Here is a 24,437-nt window from a genome sequence, read left to right as displayed (position 1 = left end):
AACTGTACATTCCACTGCTTGTGCAGCCTGCATTTTATCTCTTTGTTATATCTTCCACACACTGTAACTTCAGACAAATATTTATTGTCTTTAAGTCTCAGTTTCCCCATCTACAGGATGGGGAAAAACACAGCACCTACATAGAATTGTAGATTTTTAAAGTAATGATAATCTATTATTAATAAATTAGTAAAATTTAATTAATAATTTTAATAAATAAGATATTTAGTATAATGACTAATATGCAGATACAGAAAGTAATTAAGTGTCAGCTACAAAATCATAAGGTTGTACATATAAAATGCTGAATACACATCATTTTATGGGCATTTGACTTAATAAGACTCTAATTTCACTTAAATCATTTTCATATACAAGTGAGATGGTTTTTAAAAATCTTTCTATAGTCCTGTTTCCTTTATCTATTGCTGCTTTACAAATGAATACTTACCAGTTTCAAACCACAATAACGTGTTTTCTATCCCATTTATGTGGACTGACTGGTGGTTGTGTTTCTTTTAGTGTTAGGGGAGGTCTCTCATGGAGTTAAGTGGAAATTTGGGTAGAAAACCTTGGTTTTCTTCCAAGTAGCCTTTCTCTCTTTGTTGTGTCTCCCCATCCAGGGCCATTCCACAAGTCATTGCTCAGTAGCAATATAGCTTAGACTTCCCTATAGAATGATATCTGGGTTCCAAGACGAAGTCTTCCAAAAGAACAACTTAAGTGTGCAAGCCCTCAACAAACTTGCTTGGGTCACATTTGCTAATGTCCGTTGACCACAGCAAGTTACATGGTCAAGCCCATAGTTCTAAGGAAGCAGGCTACACAAGGGCATTAGTATTGAGAGACATAGTTGTCTTTTCTTCTGGGGGCTGGGGAGAGCACCAATACAACAGCCAGCCACAGATTCCTATGCATATTCATACATAAACCTCTTTCAGAATCAATGAGAAAATGCCAAGTAACTGATTTTATAAAGAGAGTCTTTAGTCCTGTGAATAATGAAAGCAGAATTGGAACTGACTAAAAGTTCCTGTCAGTCTGATTGTCTGTGCCATATGTGCATGGCCCCATCATACGATGAGAATTCCGAAATAATGGCAAAGTCATTTTAATGAGCTAGGGAAAAGTGAATAAATTATGATCTCTGTAAGTACCAATTTTAATCTACCTCTTTATGGACTAAAAAAAGTGTCAGAGATTATGATAATCATTCATCTAACAACACACACATAGCATCATCATCATTACGGTTGCCATTATAACCATTACATTTTTATTAACATTTTCTCCCTGAAATTTCCATTTGAAAGCCAATGGTAATTTCATTTTGAAATCAGTTCTAACTGTGAATGGCTCCAGTACATGTTTTATTTCTGAAGTCAGCCTCCCCTGATAAAAGCTGGCCTGTTCCACTTTTTTCTTGTTCTTTTCCTCTGCCCTTCCAGGGGTGAAAAAGAAAAAGCTATTTGAAAGAAAAAAAACCAGCCATTATTGTATGTCTACCATAATTATAAGCAAGATTCAATTACACTGCTCTAAAATATTCATTGCAAATTTATGATTTAAAGATATTTCATTTCCTATTCATACGTAGTTCCCACACTCACAGTATAAATATTTACAGTTAATTATGGAAAGTTTCACACATTATCCCAGTAGCATGAAAATATATTAATAAATTTACATTAATAAGCGATTCTTTGAAAAATTATTTAAAAGTAGGAAACGAGAAGAGTGTTATACACATAATTATGGTAGCCAAAGGCGTCTGCTTTGAGGCCGCTCATTTATCAAGTTCACATAATCATACGTTTTGGTAAAATTTACAAAACGAGAATATTTTATCTTACCTTAGGGTATGTGTCCCTTTCCATTACGAATTCTTCTCTATCACATGTCCCCTCATATAGGGGATACCTCATATATGACATTGGGGTGACTGTGGTATTTTTAGACTCTGATAAGGGAAAGTCAAGTCAGAAAGCCATTTAGGGAGGTTCTATAGGATATATTTACATGGTTTTCAGTCTCAGTAATTTATAGTTAAGTTATTCCACTATAGGAAAAGTTTTCAGAAATGCATCTTTTCAGTAAATATCACACAAGGCAGAGGTCAAGGTTGTACCTCCACATTACTGTATCTAATCGTGTCTGGCCCAGAATTTTGGTAGTGGAGAAGAAACAGGGTTTGAAATCTACAGAATAAATTGCCTTTCTTTTCTGAAGTAGTAATAATAAATACATACTCCAAAAAACTATATACCTGTGCCGGTATATCAGGCAATTAATTAATTAAAAGTATGTTTTCCTTGTGGATTTTGTTATGTTTACAGTTTTTGTCAGCTTTTAAACTCTTGGAAATTGTTGTGATTCTTCTTCTCAACCTAAAAAAATATTTACTTCCAAACCTAAGTTAATAGTAATACTTCCATATTACTCTTAAAGAAAGCTTCCCAAACTCTCCAAATAAACCTGGATCTGCTCCTAAAGGCAACTAATCTCTGATACAATGAAATCTTCTATTTGAGGGGTTAACCAGTGGACAATAATAAAATCATGCCGCTTTGTTTTTAGGTTTCCATTTTTCTTTTATTTTCTCATGAAGACTGATTCAGCCATCAATAAAATGTGACTCTAATCTCTTGCTTTCACTTTAAACTCTAACACATAGGGTGATAGATGAAGTTTGGTCAGAGGTAGATCATTAATCCTGATTGTATTAGTCAGGGTTCTCCAGAGAAATAGAGTCAACAGGATTTGTGTGTGTGTGTGTGTGTGTGTGTGTGTGTGTAGACAGAGGCAGAAAGACTCTGAAAAAGATAGAGAGAGGGAAATTATTTTAGGGAATTGGCACATACAACACAGAGGCCGGCAAGCCCAGGATCTGAGGGCTGTGCCTGTGCCAGTCTAGGCCTGCAGTTGAGAGACCCGGACGTGTTGGTGTTGCAGCTCAAGTCTGAAGAGACACCACAGGTAGAATTCCTTTTTCTCAAGGAAGTTAGTCTTCTGCCTCTTCAGACCTCCAACCACATTGTGGAGGGTCACCTGCTTTCCTAAACATCCACTGGTTTAAATGCTAACCTCATCATAAAATAACTTCACAGCAACATCTAGACTAGTGTTTGAGCAAACATCTGGCTACTGTGACTCAGGAAAGTGGACACATTCAATTATCACCTGCTGAACACACAGCGAAAGTGGGAGACTCACATCACTACACTCTTACCTAAGTCAGGGTGTGAAAATCTACCTCCGCCATATCTGTTCATTTGTGGAAGGATAGATTCTATGAAACCGACTATCTAAATTAACAAAAAAGGGATCGGATTAAAAAATGGTGTTTTGCTTCATATACACATGATGTCAGAAAAACAAATTGGCAGTCGATACAGAGCAGAATGCTGCTATTTTGGCTAGATTATGAGGTTGGCCCAGTCCCGAGGAATTAGCTAGAAAAAACAGAGTGTTTTGAATTGTATTTCTTCCAATGCCTTAGAGAATTCCAAAAAACAAAGAGACCACAGCTATGTGACTCAAGATCATCCCTTACAGTTCTAATATTCTATAACTCAATTTGATGTTATTAAATGAGACTTCGGGGGATGGGAGGAAATATTGAAACAGGAAGATTTGATAATAACTCTACATTAGATGTATTAGTGACATATGCTACCTAACTTTTGCCTCAAAGAGGCTATGAAATTGTTGTCAAAAAGCTTTCAGAGGCAAAAGGGTTTAAAATCAGACACATTTCTAGTTCACACCAGAGTTCAGAATAGCTGATTCTCTAAACAGTATTTCAAAGAATGGCTTGTAAAATGACTTTTAACAAGTGCTGACAGAGTTGAACACAAAGTAAGTTTCTGTTATGATCCTCAAATTCAACACTTTGGAAATGGAGTTCGTGGGGACAGAAAAACTTTAGATAAATCTTATTAGATGGTATGTCACACTCAGCATCTTGGCAACATCCAATGCCAAGTGGAAATTATCACTCCAAATTCCAGGGTTCTTGTTAAGGGATTTAAGAGCCTTTTAGTTCAGGTCTCCTCCAACAAATACACTCTTCATGCCGCTGTGGAGTTTAATACGATACAGTAAAATCACATCGCCTCTCAATTCTGGCCTCCAAACAGCACATTTCCCCACCAGGCTCCAGCTGACTCCCCTCTGCATTCCAGTAAAGTTCTTCCGGCACATCTTCCTCCTACACTAAATTTACTCTCCAGCTTCCATATCCCATTTCTTTACCTTAATCCAAATCTAATACTTCATTCAAAGACCGAATTAAGTCTTAACCCTTTAATAATGCGAGGGCATAGAAGAGAAGCATCAAAATAATAAGGCACTCAAAACCTGAGTCAGTGGTCTTCAAGCCATCCTCTTACAAAACACTGGTCTCCCTCATGCTGATCTGAAATATTTACTACTAAAATCTTAATATTAGAAGTCTTTTCCCAATCTCCACATTAAAAAATGTAATTAATGGGTAAAATTTTCAATGCCAATGAATTTCTTTCATACATCTAAACCAAAACAACTTTAGTGTCAGCTAATACACACCAGATGACAAAATGAATGCACTAATAAATGAATATTAATGAAAACTGAAAAAAGGACTCATTTTATCTTCTGGTGTGTATTAGCCATCATGAAATTTTACATGAGAATTCTTCTTACTTGAGAAGAATATCCCTTATTGTACATTAATATACCAACATTCTGATAACCCATTTGTTTCTTTTGAGTTTGGAAAAGAGTAAGCATCTGAGTTCCTATTAGCTCAAAGGACACTAACAAATTGAGTTTCTTTATCTGAAGTTTTAATATAAATCCTGAACTTTGACATCCCCACCTAAAGATGGTTACTATATGAGATCATGCAGAAACAGTCAGCCTTCCAACCCCCACCATCTCTCATTTTAAAAGTGCAATGTATGTTTTTATTATCCAGTTGAAAGTTCTTCACATGCGTAGACTATGACCAGCACTTCTGTATCCGCCACACCACTACTGGCTTATCAGAAATGCTTAATGAGTATTTACAACAGTTTTATTTCTATCATTAAATGGTACCTTCCAATGTTAGAAGATCTAGCAGCCCCATTTCGTATGCATCCGCACACATCTTCCTAGCACCAATCCTAGATTATTAATCTCTTGATCAGAACCAAAGAGTAATTAGAGATTAATGTTTTATTTTGTTTGGTTTTGTCTCCCCTCCACTGTACCCATTTTCTCTCCTCACTGCCAACTACTGAAAAAAAGGAGGGAAAGAAGGGTAACCTTCCCTCCATTTTTCTGGCAACTAGATGTCTGGAAACCCAAAGTGCAAGAACAAGAGCAGCGACATCAACATTAGCAAAAATAATTACCTTTATTAGATGCTTAATTTGTATCAGGCATTGTGCTAAGCACCTTACATAGATCATCTTTTTTATTCCTCTTAATGCACCTATGAAGTAGGTTTTGCAACTGGATGACTGTTTTCCATAAACCCTAAATAGGTTCTGACATGGAAGAAAGAACTAGGCCACCTGCAGAGCCTTGCCGCTGGAGCAAGGAGGAAGTAGACAACCTTGATGACTAACCCGACATGGAGGACAACGTCCCCGCTGACACCAGGGGGGATGGACGATGACACCCAAAAGCACATGCTCATCCTCCCCTTACATAAGTACTACACACAGGAATGGAAACACTGTTTATGGGAAAAGTGAACCCTGAAAGGACTGAGATTGTTTCCAGCAACAGACGGAATGAACATTCATAACAGAAATTAATTTCGGTTATGGAAAATAAATGTCTTTGTCTTGCACAACTGAGTTTGTAGACCTAAGTAAAGACATCATCCCTCCCCCTTGACAGGAGCAGGGAGTCCAAGGGGACCGAGAATCAGGAGGATCAGACACTTGTCCAAGATCACACAAATAGTGATTGTTCAGTGATGGTTCTGGTTTGAAGTCATAACATCTGAAACTAGAGCTCAGGATTGTATATATGAAGACTGCACAGACGTAATGGGAATGGGCTGCTATTAAAAAGATAACCTCCTTCACTGCTTCATTTCTTCCAGAAGTTGTATCCTTTCTGTGCATCCCTGGGTTACCAAGAAAAGACATAAATGTGTCTGGATCATCGCACTGTCCTATAGTAATCTCAGTGAAGCTAAATCTACAATTGTAAAGTTTCTAGCAGCCACATTTTGAAAAGTAAAAATAAAGAGGTGAAATAAACTTTCATAATATATTTCCTTTAAGAAACACCAAAGATATTATTTCAACATATAATCAATATTTTTTAAATCAAATAAACTATGCTCTTTTTATACTAAATCTTCAAAATCTTGGGGCACCTGGGTGTTTCAGTCAGTTAAGCATCCAACTCTTGATTTCAGCTCAGTTCATGTGTAGTAGAGTCCCACATTGGGCTCTGTGGACCTGCTTGGGATTCTCTCTCTCTCTTTCTCTCTCTATACCTCCCTTAGTCATGCTCATGCTCTCTCTGTCTCCCAAAATAAATAAATAAAAATTTTTAAAAAGCTGGTGTGTATTTTTCTGAGGTATAGTTGACAATGAACATCATATTAGTTTCAAGTGTACAACATGATTTGATCCATCACCACACATGGTTACAATTTTTTTCTTATAATGTGTACTCTTAGATCTACACTCTAAGCAACTTTCACATATGCAGTACAGTGTTATTAACTACAGTCTCTGGTATATATTTTATACTGACACCACATCTTAATTCAGATTAGCCACATTTCAAATCATTGAGAGCCAGATGTGGCTACTGGCTCTCTTTCCCATTGTGCTGGCGTAGATAAAACAGAGCAAAGTAGATGGTGACTCAAATTCACAGCCAGGACGCTTTATAACCTTATTTCATGATCTCCCCAGACACTCCTTTTCATAAAGTTCTTCAGGAAGCACAGCCCATCTGTCTTTCCCAGAACTTTATCTTCCTTTGAAAAAAAATCTGATTTTTCAGGAGTCAAGCTTGGGATTTTATTTTAGTAAGACAATTTTCATTTAAATTTTTGTTCCCTCACTTTTACTAACAGCTTTGCTGAGGAATAATTGGCATTTGAAACTTCAGTGAGAGAATTTATATTTTCTTTTTGTAAGAACAGAAGTGACTTACAGTTTTACTTACATGTCCTGCACTGTCCTAGCTTTTATTAATCATCTCAGCAAAGTCTTGAGCCTGTGAGGTAGGTACCAGCATTTCTTAGAGCAGGAAAGAGAGGCTTGGAGGAAATGCAGGCTCAAATGGAGGCAAAGATTACTGTCAAGGCGAGTTGGCTAGAAGGTGAGGGCACCTAAATTCAAAACTAGGCAGGCTGCCTCCCTGCCTCCGGTGAACAATACTGTCTTCCAGTCTACCTATCCGTAAATATCAGGAGGAGCTACGCTTGTGCTATTGTGCCACAAGATGCCACAGGCAAAGATGAGGCCAGTACTAGGACCCGTTTGACTTAATTACCAGAAGAATAGAAGAAACAAAAAAGTCTTTATGCAGATTTCTGGATAGTCAAGCCAATCTCCCTTTAAAAATGCCTACTTACTTACCAAGGCATTTGGCTATTGGGTTTCTTGTAACCTCAGTAACTGTAAACAACAAGCTTTACAATAATCTGTATAATGTTTGCTGATCACATTACAAGGTGGAAGTGCTTTATAAAATAGAATTATGTGAGAACTTCTCATTTTTAGTATTGTGTCGTGATGATATGTTCGAGAACCTTCAAAACTATATGCAGAGTTTCCGAGATGTAGTCTCCCCTCAAGAACAACTGCTAGAATATTTTAGAAGCATGAACACTGCCAGTGTTTTCCATCTAAAGATGTTCCTTTTCTACAACCTGGCACCACAACCCACTATCACTCTTGTCACCATTAATGAATATGCAGAGAACCCCAGTGGAGTCTAAGTTACATTCTTCTTAGACTCAGACATGTCTGAGCATTTCTGGCAAACAAATAAATCAGAGCCACAAAAAATCCAGGAGTGTGGGAGCCTTTGGGCAAAGAAAGAAAGAGAAGTCAAACTCACTGTTTCTTCTAATAAAAATGTCCTGAGTGAAGAGTAACGGGAGGACTAACGAGCATGTGCCTCCTTTTGTTCTATCACTCCCCATCCCTCCTCCCCAGGCCTCTCTGCCTTCATGTCCTTGAGGGCCAGGCATGAAGAGCAGAGCCTTTACCATAACCACAGGAGAGCTGCCTGGCTCAGAGGTGTGAGAAACACTGAGCACCCAAATCAGCACTGCTGTGGAACTTTAGGAAAGATGATAAAACAAGAGTAGGAATTTCCCCCGTTTGGAGATGAAGCCAGGACAAAGTACAGAGGGAAGCCTTGAGAGAACTGGATCTCTAGTGAAAGGACACAGGTCTGAACCAAACTGACTCCATGACAGGCTTCAAGTTTCCCCTCTGTCCTTGAAGGCCTATGTTTTGGTTTCCCAGAATCATTAGACAATACAAGGGCACAGATTGCTCAACCAGGGGCCACCCTAGTAACACCCAATCAGAAGCAGTGGCCAGCTAGAATGCTTAACACTCCTAAGGGCAGGCCTAGAGATAGAAGCTATAGATAATCACTTACTGCTTAAAGCTAGTTACACCCTACGTGGGGGTCCTGGGTCCACTCTGCTATTGGTTAGTACTCTAAATGTTGTGATTGGGTCCCACCAAAAGTAACAAAGGCTCTAAACAATGTGTATGGTTTAAGTTACTGCCAACGATGATGATTGGATCACTGTAGCTATGTCACAATTTCCTGTAACTCCCCCTTCCCAAAACCCATAAAATCCCTGCTCAGCCCTTGTCCGGGGCTCTCAGCACGGATCCACTGTGCTGGTGAAGTCTGTGAGTCCAAGCTTAAGCGCAGCGAACTTAGGCCCATAATAAATGCGCTTTGCTTTTGCATGAGTGACTCAGTCAGTCTCCCTGGTGGTCTCTGGTTTTGGGGGATGATATTGTGATCTGGGCATAACACTAGCACGTGCTCTAGTGAGCTCAGCTGGTCTCAGCATAACAGAGGCAGGATCCTCGTAGCTACACATCCATCGGTGTCCTACACCCACACTAACAGGCAACATCAGGCAGCCTGAACATCCCCAGGGTCTGGTGTGAAGAAAGGAAAATACTTCACGGCATGGTGGCTGAGGAAGTGAGTATGAGCACTTATGGAAACTTCCAGAAATTGGGATGGGAATACCTGGATGCAGCTAGAGTTTCCACAGAGGCAAGTATAAACAGAACCAGAGAAATCATCCACATGCTTTGGGCCTAGTTTTAGTCTTAGTTTGTGTAGTGTAGGTATGGGTTACCCAAACACTGTGTTTGCCCACTGCCATTACTCAGACTCCAGCTCCTGATAAGTGCTTAATGCTCTGCCTTCAGGAAAGAACATTAACATGTCAGCAGAGGACAGACCAAAGGAGACCCATGTGTGGAAGAGACCAGGGAAGGAATGGGCACTAGGGATGAATTATGGGGTTGTGTCTAATGAGTCATCCTGCAAGGACACAACTGCTGACAATACCCGTGGATCCTGGTCCCAGACCTGAGAGGATAAATGTTGAATGGAAGGCTCCCCACTAGCTAAACTTAACCCACTGTATTTCAGAAATTATTATTATCAATACAAGTGAGAATAAAAAGAATCAAGAATTTTGTACATATCTCATGTTTGCTTTGATAGAAACTTATCTCAGTTCCTCAGTCCTATAACTGAGCAAGAAGTGAGTCACATTGTTTCAGTAATTAAAATCATGTTGAGTAAATAAATGGAGAAATGATTCATCCTTTCAGATTCCCCTGAAAAAGACAAGCCAATAAGACTAACACCAGGAGCCTTTCTCCACAAGAGGGCGCCAGAAGCTGCCATTCCTTAATAATATAATTTCCATGGAACTAGTAAAGCTTTCCGAGTTTGATGACAAAGTTAAAAAAGGAAAGGAGTCAAATTTTAAAAGCAATAGGCAGATGTATCTGGTTCACATGCTCGCTCTATGCTAATGTTTAAATAGCGTTGAAATCTCCGTAGTGGTTCAGGATGTTAAATATGTAAATAGCAGCATCTGAGCAAGGGAGATAGTGTTATCACTCAACTTGAAATTGCCTTGCTGAATACAGTGGGATTTTTGTTCATAAATTAATTTTAATAGGCTTTTCTCTACTTAAAAGGGAACTCAGGATGGTGTCTCATTTATTAGAATCATTGGTACATATCCTTTTATGCAATGGCCAAATTGTTACATTAAGCCATAAAAAGAATAACAGGGTATCTACTACGGTATAAGTCATTGTTAATTTGCTAAACAATGCCAATTTTAAGGATTTGGACTTTGAAATGAAGCTGTAATGTAGAATACAAAGAGAGGGTTTTAGAATATTCTATTATCAAAAGAATGCAATAGGGCTGTTTTTAAAAGGAGGAGAGAGGCAGAAATATGATTCAAATTATAGAAATTGATTTAAATAAATATTTTTAAAAAGAGAAAAGAAAAGATCAATAGTACTAAGGCACTAACAGCCCGGATACTTTCAGCGGGAAAATGTTAAGCTGATGATCTTATACCAGGTGTACATAGTATAGTTTTATTCAGACTATTCAGTCTCTCATGCCTGTATTACTCTTACACATAAACAATAGCAGTATGAACAACTTATATTCTTTTATTTTACCCTGTATTTCTCTCTTCAGCACTTAAAATTGTAACTTAAACACTACACCCTTTATTATGGAAAGGCAGGATAGTATAGTCAGTAGTCCTAAAGTCTTGTTTTGAGCTAATCAAGCAGATGCAGAATTCAAAAGAACAAAAAAAAATAACTCAGGTTAAGGCACCATGTTCAACTCCTATGGAATCTACAGAGCAGTAGAACTTAGGAGGGTATTCTATTTAAATTATCTCTCAATATATTAATTACCTACTCCCACATAATTAATTACCCCAATACATAGCAGGCTAAAACAGCAGATTTATTACTCAGAGTTTCTTTAGGTCAAGAATTCAGAAGGTCACCTGATAGCTCTGGCTCAAGGTCTCAAGACAAGTTTAGATAGCAGTCCTGGGGAGGAAGGGCCAAGATGGCAGAAGAGCATGGAAGTTTTTTTGTACCTCATGTCCGTGAAATACAGCCAGATCAATACTAAACCATCCTGCACACCTAGAAAACTGAGTTGAGGATTAACACAATTTTCACAACCTGAGCCACAGAACTCAGCAGGTGTGCAGTGCAGAGAGGTGAACTGGGGGAAAGAGAAGATGCAGATGGCAAGGAGCTGTTTCTGCTTATGGAGAGAGGACGGAGATGGAAGGAGAGTACAGGAAAAGCATCCACCACAAAAGCAGCTGGAGAGAAGGTGGAAAAGTAGGAACAGCCACAGGGACTGAACAAAAAAGGGAGAAAAGAGAAAAGAGAGGCTTTAAATTCCATTAAGATCTATAAGCAGGGAGCTCAGAGTCTTAAACGTCACAGCTCTATACCTGGCAGTGCTCTGGTGGGAAGGGTGAGTCCCCGGGAGCAGAGAGTGAGGTCCAGAGGTCCTGGGGCCTCACAGGGAGAGGCAGTTCCCTTGCTGGAAGGACATTTGGTAGAGGCTGTGGAGCCACCCCAAAGCCAAACACATTGACTGGTGCTGGAAAAAGGTCGTTAAGGGTGAAGCTTGGAGCCAGACATATGTTGTGACTTACCATAATCCCTAAAATGCTACTGCTACACGATGGCATAAACTTTTTCTGGGGTGGGTTGGAACTCAGCCACAGTCTCTGGGCATTGACAACAGCACAGCCCCACGAACGTTCCTGGGTGAAGTAGGCACCTGGCCATTGCTCAGTGAGACCCTCCCCCAGAGGATCTGAGTGGGTCAAAGCTGCAGTCCCTCAGAAGTGAGAGGTTGGGAAACACAGCACATCCCAGGTAAAACTCAGGAGGGAGGTGCCTCCTGGCAACCTGACGGCTTGGTCACAGACAGTGTAAAAGTGGGGAATGGACAGAAACTGAAGACAAAAGATGGGTGTGCAATTGCTGATCAGAACAGACCTCTAATACTAAAAACTGGGTAGCTGGGTGATGCCATTTTCACCACTCCCACACATTAGCATACACACCTTCAAGCACCAGAACAATCCATGACAGTGAGCAAAGCAGCGCCATCTATTGGAGAACAGAGCCTTATACTAAGCCCCGCATAGCTGGGCCAACCTCGCTCTTCAGGAACACTGCAAGTCTCTCCATCCACTTAGCTTATGAACTATAAAGTGCTTTATAGTTTGATTTGTAAGGGAAAATGATGTAATTTCAATTGTATTTCAGTCTGTAATCTGGTTCATTTATTCCATTTTTTTCTTTTTCATTTTTCTTTTCCTTGAATACAGAAAGACAAAACATTTATTTTTGTTTTCTACTTTTATTAAAAATATTTTACTTTAATTTTGTTTCTACTATATTTTTACTTTTTAATAAATTTTTCAAATTCTATTTTACTTCCATCATTTCATCTTATTCTATTTCATTGTATTTATTTTTTCAAAATTTCAAATGTTTTCCTTTATTTCTTACCCCCTCCTTCCTTTTCCTCTAATCTATCAAGCTCCTTTCAACAACCAGCATTTAGCATCATTTAATTGACTTTTTTGTGTGTTTTTACTTTTATAATTTAAATTTTTTTTACCTTATTCATGACTTTTCTTCCTTCAAGATTACAAAGCAAAATAATTCACTCCAAAAGAAAGAGCAGGAAGAAATGACAGCCAGGGACTTAATCAACACAGATACAAGCAAGATGTCTGAACCAGAATATAGAATCATGATAATAAGAATACTAGCTGGGGTTGTATTAGACAGATTGGAGTCTCTTTCTGCAGAGATAAAAGAAGTAAAAGCTAGTCAGGATGAAATAAAATATGCTATAACCGAGCTGTAATCTCAAATGGATGCCACAGCAGCAGGACAGATGAGACAGAGCAGCAAATCAGTGATATAGAGGACAAATTTATGAGAATGAAGAAGCAGAAAAAAATAGAGAGACTAAGGCAGAAGAGCACGACTTAAGAATTAGAAAACTCAGTGATTCATTAAAAAGAATCATAGGGGACCCAGAGGATGAGGAGAGAGAAAGAGGTAGAAGGTTTATGTGAGCAATCATAGTGGAAAAATATCATAACCTGGGGAAAGACACAAACATCAAAATCCAGGAAGCACAGAGGACTCCCATTAGATTCAACAAAAACTATCAACAAGGCATAGTATAGTCGAATTCACAAAATACTCAGACAAGGAAAGAATCATGAGAGCAGCAACGGGAAAAAAAAAGTCCTTAACATACAAGGGAAGACAGATCAGGTTTGCAGCAGACCTATCCATGGAAACTTGGCAGGCCATAAAGGAGTGGCAGGATATATTCAATGTGCTGAATTTAAAAAAAAACTGCATAGCCAAGAATTCTTTATCTAGCAAGGCTGTCATTGAAAATAGAAGGAAAGATAAAAAGTTTCCCAGACAAACAAAAACTAAAAAAGTTTGTGACCACTAAATGAGCCCTGCAAGAAATTTTAAGAGGAACTCTTTGAGGTGAGAAAAGATGGAGAAAAAAAAAAAAGACCAAAAGCAGCAAAGACTAGAAAGGACCAGAAAACACCACTAGAAATTTCAATTCTGCAGGCAAAATAATGGCAATAAATTCATATCTTTCAGAACTCACTTTAAACATCAATGTAATAAATGCAACAATCAAAAGACATAGGGTAAAAGAATGGATTAAAAAAATCCATCTATATGATGTTTACAAGAGACCCACTTTAGAACTAAAGACACCTTCAGATTGAAAATGAAGGGTTGGAGATTCATCTATCATCCTAATGGTTGACAAAAGAAAGCTGGAGTAGCCATACTTATATAAGACAATCTATACTTTAAAATAAAGACAAGAGATGAAGAAAGGCATTATATCACAATTAAGGAGTTTATCCACCAAGAAGACCTAACAATTGGAAACATTTATGCTCCAATGTGATAGCACCCAAATATATAAATCAATTAATCACAAACATAAAGAAACTCCTTGATAATAATACCATAATAGTAGAGGACTTCAACATCCAATTACAGCAATGGCAAGATTATCTAAACAGAATATCAATAAGGAAACATTGGCTTGGAATGACACACTGGACCAGATGGACTTAACAGATATATTCAGAATATTTCACCATAAAGCATCAGAATACACATTCTTCTCCAGCGTTCATGGAATGTATTCCAGAATAGATCACATACTGGGACACAAATCAGCCCTCAACAAGTACAAAAAGATCAAGATCATACCATGCATATTTTCAGACCACAACACTATGAAACTCTAAATCAACCAGAAGAAAAAAATTGGAAAGACAACAAATACTTGGAGACTAAGAAACAACTTACTGAAGAATAAATGGACTAACTATTTTAAAAAGCTAAAGAGGAAGTAAAAAGTACATGGAAGCCAATCAAAATGATAACACCACAGCCCAAAACCTCTGGGATGCAGCAAAAGCAGTGTTAAGAGGGAAGTATATAGCAAGCCAGGCCTTCCTAAAGAAGGAAGAAAGGTCTCGGATACACACTATAACCTTACATCTGAAAGAGCTGGGAAAAGAACAGAAAATAAAACTCAAAACCAATAGAAGACAGGAAATAATAAAGATAAAGGCAGAAATCTATGATATCAAAACCAACAACAACAACAACAACAATGGTAGAATAGATCAATGGAACCAGAAGCTGGTTCTTTGAAAGAATTAACAAAATTGATAAACCCCTAGCCAGTTTGATCAAAAAGAAAAAGGAAAGGACTCAAATAAATAAAATCAAGAGTGAAAAAGGAGAGATCACAACCGACACAACAGAAATACAAACAATAATAAGAGAATATTATGAGCAGTTATACACCAATAAAATGTGCAGTCTGGAAAAAATGGACAAATTCCAAGAAACATATAGACTACCAAAACTCAAACAGGAAGAAATAGAAAATTTGAACAGACCCATAAGCAGTAAAAAAAAAAATCAAATTAGTAATCAAAAATCTCCCAAAAAACAAGAGTCCAGGACCAGATGGCTTTCTAGGGGAATTCTACCAAACATTTAAAGAAGAGTAAGACCTATTCTCTTGAAAGTGTTCCGAAAAATAGAAAACTTCCAAATTCTTTCTCTGAAGGCAACATTACCTTGATTCCAAAACCAGACAAAGACCCCACTAAAAAGGAGAACTTATAGATCAATTTCCCTGATGAACATGGATGCAAAAATCCTCAACAAGACACTAGCCAACCAGAACCACCAATATATTAAAATCACAACGACCAAGTGGGGTTAATACCTGGGATGCAGGGCTGGTTCAATATCCACAAAAACAATCAATGTGATACATCACATCAATAAAAGTAAGAACATGATCCTTTCAATAGATGCAGAGAAAGCATTTGACAAAATACAGCATCCTTTCTTGATAAACACACTCAATAAGGTCAGAATAGAAAAATCATACCTCAAGATCATAAAAACCATATATGAAAGACTCAATGCTAATATCATCCTCAATGGGGAAAAACTGAGAGCTTTCCCCTTAAGGGGATGAACACAACACAGATGTCCACTCTTGCCACCCTTATTCAACATAGTACAGGAAGTCTTAACCTCAAACAACACAAAGAAATAAAATGCATCCAAATCAGCCAGGAGAAGGTCAAACTTTCACTCTTTGCAGATGACATGATACTCTATATGGAAAACCCAAAAGATCACACACACACACACACACACACACACACACACATACACACACACAAAAAGCTGCTAGAACTGATCCAAGAATTCAGCAAAGTCACAGGATAGAAGATCAATGCACAGAAATCTATTGCATCCCTATACACCAATAATGAAGCAACAGAAAAAGAAATCACGGAATCAATCCCATTTACAGTTGCACCAAAAGCAACTAAATTGTACCTAGGAATAAACCTAACCAAAGGGGTGAAAAATCTATATACTGAAAACTATAGAAAGTTTATGAAAGAAATTAAAGAAGACACAAAAAGTGGGAAAATATTCCATGCTCCTGGATAGGAAGAACAAATATTGTTAAAATGTGAATACTACCCAAAGCAATCTACATATTCAGTGCAATCCTATCAAAACAACACCAGCATTCTTCACAGAGCTAGAACAAACAATTCTAAAATTTGTATAGAAACGTAAAAGACCGCAAATAGCCAAGGTAATGTTGAAAAAGAAAACCAAAGCTGGATGCCTCACAATCCCAGACTTCAAACTGTATTACAAAGCTCTAGTCATCAAGACAGTATGGTACTAGCATAAAAACAGACGCTCAGATCAATGGAACAAAATAGAGAAGCCAGAAATGGACCCACAAATGTATGGCCAACTAATCTTTGACAAAGCAGGAAAGAATATCCAATGGAATAAAGACAGTCTCCTCAGCAAGTGGTACTCAGAAAACTGGACAGTGACATGCAGAAAAATGAACTTGGACCACTTTCTTACATGACACCCAAAAATTAACTCAAAATGGATGAAAAACCTAAATGTAAGACAGAAGCCATCAAAATCCTAGAGGAGAAGGCAGGCAAAAACCTCCTGGACCTTGACCATTGTAAGCTGTAAGAAGCAATTTCTTACCCAACCCCTCTCCAGAGGCAAGAGAAGCAAAAGCAAAAATGAACTATTGGGACTTCATCAAAATAAAAAGTCTGTACAGTGAAGGAAACAGTCAGCAATACCAAAAGGCAGCCAACAGAACGGGAGAGGATATTTGCAAACAATATATCAGATAAAGGGTTAGTATCCAAAATCTCTAAAGAACTTCTCAAAGTCAACACCCATAAAACAAAGAATCCAGAGAAGAAATGGGCAAAAACCATGAATAGACACTTCTCTCATGAAGACATTCAGATGGTGAACAGACACATAAAAAATGCTCAAAATCACCCATCATCAGGGAAATACAAATCAAAACCACAATGAAATACCACCTCACACCCATCAGAATGGCTAACATTAACAACTCAGGCAACAACAGATGTTGGCAAGGATGCAGAGAAAGAGGATTTCTTTTGCACTGCTGGTGGGAATGCAAACTGGTACAGCCACTATGGAAAACAATATGGAGTTTCCTCAAAAAATTAAAAATAGAACTACCTTACAACCCAGGAATTGCACTACTAGGTATTTATCCAAGCGATATAGGTATGCTGTCTCAAAGGGGCACATGCACCCCAATATTTATGGTAGCACTATCAACAATAGCCAAAGTTTGGAAAGAGCCCAAATGTCCATCAATGGATGAATGGATAAAGCAGAAGTGGTAAATACATGCAATGGAGTATTACTTGGCAATCAAAAAGAATGAAATCTTGCCATTTGCAACTATGTGGATGGAACTAGAGAGTATTATGCTAAGCGAAATTAGTCAGTCAGAGAAAGACAAATATATGACTTCACTCATATGAGGACTTTAATATACAAAACAGATGAACATAAGGGAAGGGAAACAAAACTAACATAAAAATACGGAAGGGAAGGAAACGTAAGAGACTCTTAAATATGGAGAACAGAGGGTTGCTGGAGGGATTGTGGGGGGGATGGGCTAAATGGGTAAGGGGCATTAAGGATTCTATTCCTGAAATCATTGTTGCACTATATGCTAACTAACTTGGATGTAAATTCTAAAAAATAAATTATAAAAAAAAGTTTTAAGAAAAGATATCAGTTCAGACTTTCATCTAAAGGCTTGTTTGAGGTTAGAAAATCTACTTCCAGAATTGCTCACTCATGTCTACTGGACAGAAGCCTTGGTTCTCACCTGTGGATCTCACCTATTCTTGGGAATCCTCACAACGTGCCAACCGGCTTTCCCAGATTGAGTGGTCCAAAACAAGCAAGGCAGAAGCCACATATCTTTTATAACTCAGACTCAAAAGACATACTCAGTCATCTCTACAATATTCTGTTGGTTACCCTGGCCAACCTTTTCTAGTTTGGGAGGAGAACACATAAAGACATGAATGCCAGGGACCTACACTCACTGAGAACACCCAGCTCCTCCAGTGTTCTAGATGGTCTTCATATTCCCAGACAGCCTAGACGTAGGCATAAAAGTATCTCTGTCAAGGGCCTATTCTATCTCCTTCCTCCCACAGCTTTATGATCCTCTGTATGTTCTTTGCTCCTCACTCTCAGTTCCTTCAACTATGCCCCCATAGTCTGCTGCTTCTTGTTCAGTTCCTTTATGCTCCATTTTAAAATTGTTCCAGAGATTTCATTGCTGAGGGCAAAATGGGGGAGGGGGGAATCCTTCACTGGTGTCAGTATTAGATTCTTACTATAAAGTTTATGTATTTATACTGAGAGAGAGAGAGAGAAAGTGTGAGTCAGGGAGGGGCAGAGAGAGGGAGAGAGAGAGAGAATCCCAAGCAAACTCCTCACTGTCAGCAAAGAGCCCAATGTGGGGCTCGAACTTATGAACCGTGAGATCATGACATGAGCTGAAGTTGGACAATTGTAACCAACTAAGCCACCCAGGCACCCCTAAATTCTCAGTATAAAGTCATTAGCTTCTTCATAGTATTAAGATTAACAGCTTTAGGTATAGTTCTGCACTTTATTCTGCTAAAGGTAATGGCTCTTGAGTCAAAAACCTCGTTTTCTTGGTCTCAGTATGAGCCAGGTTCTAGGTAGGATAGGGGAGACAGAGTAGGATGAGGAGAGGGATAGAAAACAGAAACCATATTACCATGCAATAATTGCAATCCATAAATTATTTGTAAATTATTCCTTTGGCATGCATCTTATTTAATAAAATATAAGTTTCCCAAATGCAGACAGTATCTACCTGTTCACTACTTTAATCCCAGTACCTGCCTCACTGTGTGGCACATAAAAGATACTCTGATAATCATTTAGTATAAAATAGACAGCCACCTCAGTAATACTACTTATGAGACTAAAATTTGTCTCCTCATGATAATCTAAGTAAAGATTCACACATATCTCTTAAAATGGAATTGTGTGATCTGAGACAGAGTATACTAAATCGTGGTAATATACTGACCACTTAATTAACTAGCACAGCGATGCATTCCTTGGTATGCACTTATAGTGCATCACAACTCAAGAATAAATCCAAACCTTGTCACCCACAAAATCATTTATCAAGCGCCTATTTCATAAATGAAATCCTTCCATGGTTGGTCAATAAATAAATTTATATCTGTTGGCAGAATGTATTATCAGATCATTGATGAATTTAAATATTTCTTATGTTAGGTATACCATAATGGAATGATTTTGCCAAAGATGCTGCTGTGACCTACAGGTGAACACAGCCGTGATGGGGTCAAGGCCGCAGCGTGCCAGTCATTTGGAATCCTGGAATCGACGGTGTCACACCCCAGTGCTGTTCAGTATTGCCGGTGTTCAAGAACACAGGCCTCCATGCTGCTACTCTCAGGGCACCTTGTGTGATGTTCCATCCAACCAGAAAGAGAGAAGGTACAGCACCATAAATAGAATAGTTTGAGAGAGGGGATACATCAGACTTTGGCTCTAACCACAAACAACTGACACTTACCAGATAATTCAAAAAGAAGGATTTATTTTATTTCCTTAAGTTTATTTATTTAAAGAGAGACAGAGAGAGAGAGAACTAGTGGGGAAAGAGCAGAGAGAGAGGGAGAGAGACTCCCAAGCAGGCTCTGAGCCCCTATACAAGACTCAAACTCATGATCCGTGAGATCCTGACTTGAGCCAAAATCAAGAGTCAGATGCTTAACTGACTGAGCCACCCAGGCAACCAAGGAGGATTTACTTTATAAGGAACGAGTTTTGAAGATATGGTGGGATGCAGACAAGCCTTACGAGGAAGCACAAATCCATAAGCCTTGAACTGGCAGTAAAATAAGAGACGTATACAAGTCAAACTAGGAGGGCCTCAGTGGCCCAGTCAGTGAAGCAGCTGACTCTTGATTTTGACTCATGTCTTGATCCCAGGCTGGTGAGCCTGAGCCCCAGGGCGGAGCCTGCTTGGGATCTTCTCTCTCCCCCTCTCTCTCTCCCTGTCCCTCCCTTCTCACGCACAATCCCTCTCTGTCTCTCAAAATAAATATATAAACTTTAAAAAAATAGTCAAACTAAAGAAAGTTGTAAGATAAATGAAAGGACATTCTAACTTGCAGAAAACCGTACCAACTTAGAAGAGACTGAAGTTAGATGGACAAAGAACCTTTTCTTCTCTTTCACGTCCAGATATAAATCATTCCTGAAAATTGAACAGATTTTCCTAACAAAACTTCCTTTCCAGCAGGTTATACGTTTTACCTCTTTCAACAATTATTGAGCAAAAAAAATCGGTGAAAAACATATGGATATTTTGGACCTGACTATTTTTACATGAAAACCTACTCATTATAGTGAGTCATGGGGAAAAAATTTTTATCAGTGTTTTTTGGTTGAGAAAATGATTTTCATAAGATATTTCACACATAAAAGTGGTCTTGAGAAAGAAATCTTGTTAGAAAACCTAAATTGTCTACAGAGGGTTTGAAGTTGACAAATTTAGGGGAGGAGGTAATCTCTAAATGAGGAAAAGCATAAGGACCAGAAATACCTTCAAGGAGCTGAAACCCTGAACAGTGGCTTGGTCCGCGGTTTGTAATTGTGCTCACAGAAGACGTAATATAACAGCTACCTCATGTGCTTCCTTCCTGGCCTACTGTAATTTTTAAAAGTTATACACTTTCTCAAAATTAATTTTATCCCCAGCTTTCCAGTTTTAACTAAGGAGAAAATGAAAAGGAGCTAATTCTAGCTTTTTGACCTCATAGCCATAAATACCCGAGACGCTCCTTTAGAAATTCTGATTCGTAATTGGTCTTGGGTGACCCTTTGAGACTAGTATTTTTAAACAGTCTCCCTCGGATGAGAACCACTGCTCTGACCTACTTGTCTATGCAGATGTGGCGTATCATTCCCTGATTAAAAACAGCTTCATTGCAAACCAAAGAGAACAGATAGACGTAAGCCTCCAGTTAAGTCTACAAGCAGAGTCAGTCTTGTATGTTCAACATTCCTGCAATTTTGCAACTATGCTATGTCCTGGCCATTCATTGTAGTTCTCCCACCACAATCCATATCTTAATTGTGAATCAAAATTTTCATAAATAAATCTTAAATAGAACTTAAAATCCGTTTTTTAAATGATTAAATGTAGGGGCGCCTGGGTGGCTCAGTCAGTTAAGCGTCCGACTTCGGCTCAGGTCATGATCTCGCAGTTCGTGGGTTTGAGCCCTGCATCAGGTTCTGTGCTGACAGCTCAGAGCCTGGAGCCTGGTTCAGATTCTGTGTGTGTCTCTCTCTCTCTCTCTCTCTCTCTCTCTCTCTCTCTCTCTCTCTCTCTGCCCCTCCCCCACTCGTGCTCTGTCTCAAAAATAAACTATCTAAAAAAATTTTTTTAATGAATAAATGTATTAGGTGCCCAGACACTAGGCACTTACAGAGCCTTTGTTAAAACTAAACTAAGGACATTCGTTTCACTTCAAATGACAGTCATTACAACTATATCCAGTATTCAGTGGAATGATGCTTTTTGTAACAACATTTGTTTTCGCATGAATTCATATTTATTTCTATGGATGTTCCATATTAATTTGCCATTGGTTAAAAATTCATGGATGACTCTTCAGTTGCCCTTTGGGACAGGAGACTTGTCCTCGCCGCTTTCAGAGGCGCTCTGATGTAATTAGGAGCTCTAGTTGTATAAGGCAGAGTCGCTTGCTCATTTGCCAACTACGCCAATCATTTTATCAATTGGGTTTTCACCTGATGAGAGAATCAGGAGAAAGCTCATTCTCCAATTATAATATGACATGTGAAACTGCATGATAATGGCCAAGAGAGAAATGGAAACTGAGGAGGAAAAATCATTTTCCATTATTTAAATATAAGGGTGGCTTTTCAATCAGTGAGTCCTTTCAGACTTTTATTCAACTGCTGATGTTATAATTAGATATCAGTCTTGATGCTTTTTATTAAAAAAGAATAACACTTATTATTTAACCAGCATTCATTTTACCACTCATGCAGTTTTTATTCCCATGGTAAATGTATAAGGCAGAGCTCCTCGCCTTTAAGGCTCAGAAATATTTAATGATTTTTTTTCAGTGCCAAACAGCAAACTTATGGCAAGGCAAGACTTAATTCTTAAATTCCCAATTCTTAACTCATCCCTAATATAAATGTCAATATTAATGAGTCAAATGCAGGATATTACTCTCAGTAATTGATCAAGCAAGTATTGCCTAGTACTATATCATCAGGCCCCATAAGGATGTAAAAGAGTAATAAAGCATGACCTCATGGAATTTATGATTTTGTCAAGGCTAGCTAGATTAACCATCTAATTTCAGGTAGTGCTAAATTTTAAAGTCTGAGTTTTTATCAAGTTAGCATTTTCAATAACATTACAGCATGTGTAACCAGGCAAACAAGAATATGAATATTACTACAGAACTAATGATCTGATTGCTTCAACAAATAAAAAGCATGGGAAAGAAAGAAGAAAGAAAGAAAGAAAGAAAGAAAGAAAGAAAGAAAGAAAGAAAGAAAGAAAGAAAGAAAGAAAGAAAGGAAGAAAGAAAGGAAAAGAAAGAAAAAAGAAAGCAAGAAAGAACGAAAGAACGAAAGAAAGAACGAAAGAAAGAAAGAAAGAAAGAAAGAAAGAAAGAAAGAAAGAAAGAAAGAAAGAAAGAAAGAAAAAGAAAGAACGAATGAAAGGCAGAAAGGGAGAGGGAAAGAAAGTCAATAGGTTAAAGACTGTTAGGAAAAATGGCTACCAAATTTAACATATGGGTGTTGTTTAGATACTAATTTGAATAAACTTGCTAGAGAAATGTGAACACTGGGCAGTTAATGATAGTGAGGAATCCTTCATTTCTTTGCAGTGTTAATAATGGTATTCTAGTTGCATGTTTAAAATGCTCTTCAACTTTTAGCAATAAAATTAAAAGGTTAGCCACCAGTTCACAATGGCTAGTATTTACTGGACATTTTATATGTTCCAAGGACTGTGCTAAGTATATTAAATATATATTATCTTGTTTAAAACTTATAACACCCAACACTGGGTTCCATTTTGTGGATGAAAACTGAGATTCAGAGTCCTTAAGGGAAATATGCAGAATCAGAACTAGCAAATGTCTGAGCTAATATTTGAAGTCAGCTCTGTTTGATTATAAAGCTTATGCCATACATACTCTACCTGTAGTTAATTGTGGAGTTCTTTGTTTTTCCAGTTTTTGTTGTGTTTTATCTACTGCGGCATTCTAAACAATGCTTTTAAAGGTAGACAAAATAAGGACATTTCGTAACTTTTTTTTCTGAAACCTGAACAATCAAGACTTTTACTGCTGCTGAGTATGTAAGAAATGTCTCACAAAGAGCAGCTCAGATTTTCTTTTGATTGTCATGGTAAGGAATTTGAGGAATTTCTTAGGGAAGGCAGAAACATTGTTCTTCTCCCAAATTGGTTCTATAAATTCAGCAAGTGAGTGAACACATTCAAGAACAAGGGATATGGCAGAACGGGCATTTAAATCACCTCGGCTTCAAAATGCTTTGTGCTCTCTAAATTCTTTTGATCATTAAGCCAGCAGTAAGTAGATGTCTGAGTTAGAACATTTTGGAGAATATTTTCCAGAAAGTTTGTAAGAAACTCCTTTGGATGGACTAAATTCTCTCCAGTAATTCATTTGAAGGCAGATGAGTCGCTGCTCCAAGGAGATAGCCTACTGTCATTAGTAATATTGAATCCTTTTAGTTTTAGAAAATAATTGGATATGGTAAAACGTGAGAGATGGGATTGCAGAGATGATTCCTAGAGATACAGAACCTGCACTGCCTCTCAAATGAGCATATGTGCCCTAATATCACTACTATATTGGAAAGTGGTCTGAATAGCATTAATGCATTTTTTAAATTTGGAAGAAAAAAAGGACTGTTGCCTGATCTCCCATCTGTCCTCTTCTAGACATTTGTAACAGAGCATGTTACAAATTCAGCATATGCAATACTCTGTGTTTGCAAAATATGAGTAAGAAAAGGCTAACTAACCAAAGAGCTAGCAGAAGTGCACTGTAGCATATCGTGGCCCCGCTTTCTGGCTCTTATCTCCATCTCTAGCAAAAGGGTGTTCCAAAGGGAATCTGCAGATAAAAGGAAGTGTTTCTCCTTGAATTTTCTCCAAATAATTAAATTTTAAATCTGTTACCAAAGATTCACAGAATTTAGAATGGGAGATGATTTTAGAAATCACCTAGTTGAACTCTTATTTTTCATATAGAGAAAGTAAACCCAGAGATG

The 24,437-nt window shown here is 38.0% G+C and overlaps 1 long non-coding RNA gene across 6 annotated transcripts in view; it reads right to left on the bottom strand.

Annotated features, from left to right (window-relative positions):
• Positions 1–24,437, bottom strand: part of LOC115294678 — a 116,120-nt gene that overhangs the window by 10,802 nt on the left and 80,881 nt on the right. For 2 of the 6 annotated variants that reach the window (XR_003910052.1, XR_003910056.1), the window contains one exon: positions 19,403–19,538. The exons of 1 other annotated variant lie outside the window; for it this stretch is intronic. This is a non-coding gene — a long non-coding RNA (uncharacterized LOC115294678). Of the gene's footprint in view, positions 1–1,241; positions 1,466–1,853; positions 1,961–19,402; positions 19,539–21,735; positions 21,900–24,209; positions 24,281–24,437 lie in introns of those variants that run through there. 3 more of the 6 variants (XR_003910053.1, XR_003910054.1, XR_003910055.1) reach the window with 3 other exon arrangements.

Source organism: Suricata suricatta, chromosome 6 (genome assembly GCF_006229205.1).
Source record: "Suricata suricatta isolate VVHF042 chromosome 6, meerkat_22Aug2017_6uvM2_HiC, whole genome shotgun sequence".
NCBI classification, from domain to species: domain Eukaryota; kingdom Metazoa; phylum Chordata; class Mammalia; order Carnivora; family Herpestidae; genus Suricata; species Suricata suricatta.
Note: the sequence above shows the minus strand (reverse complement) of the source record. Positions and strands in the feature narration are given on the sequence as shown.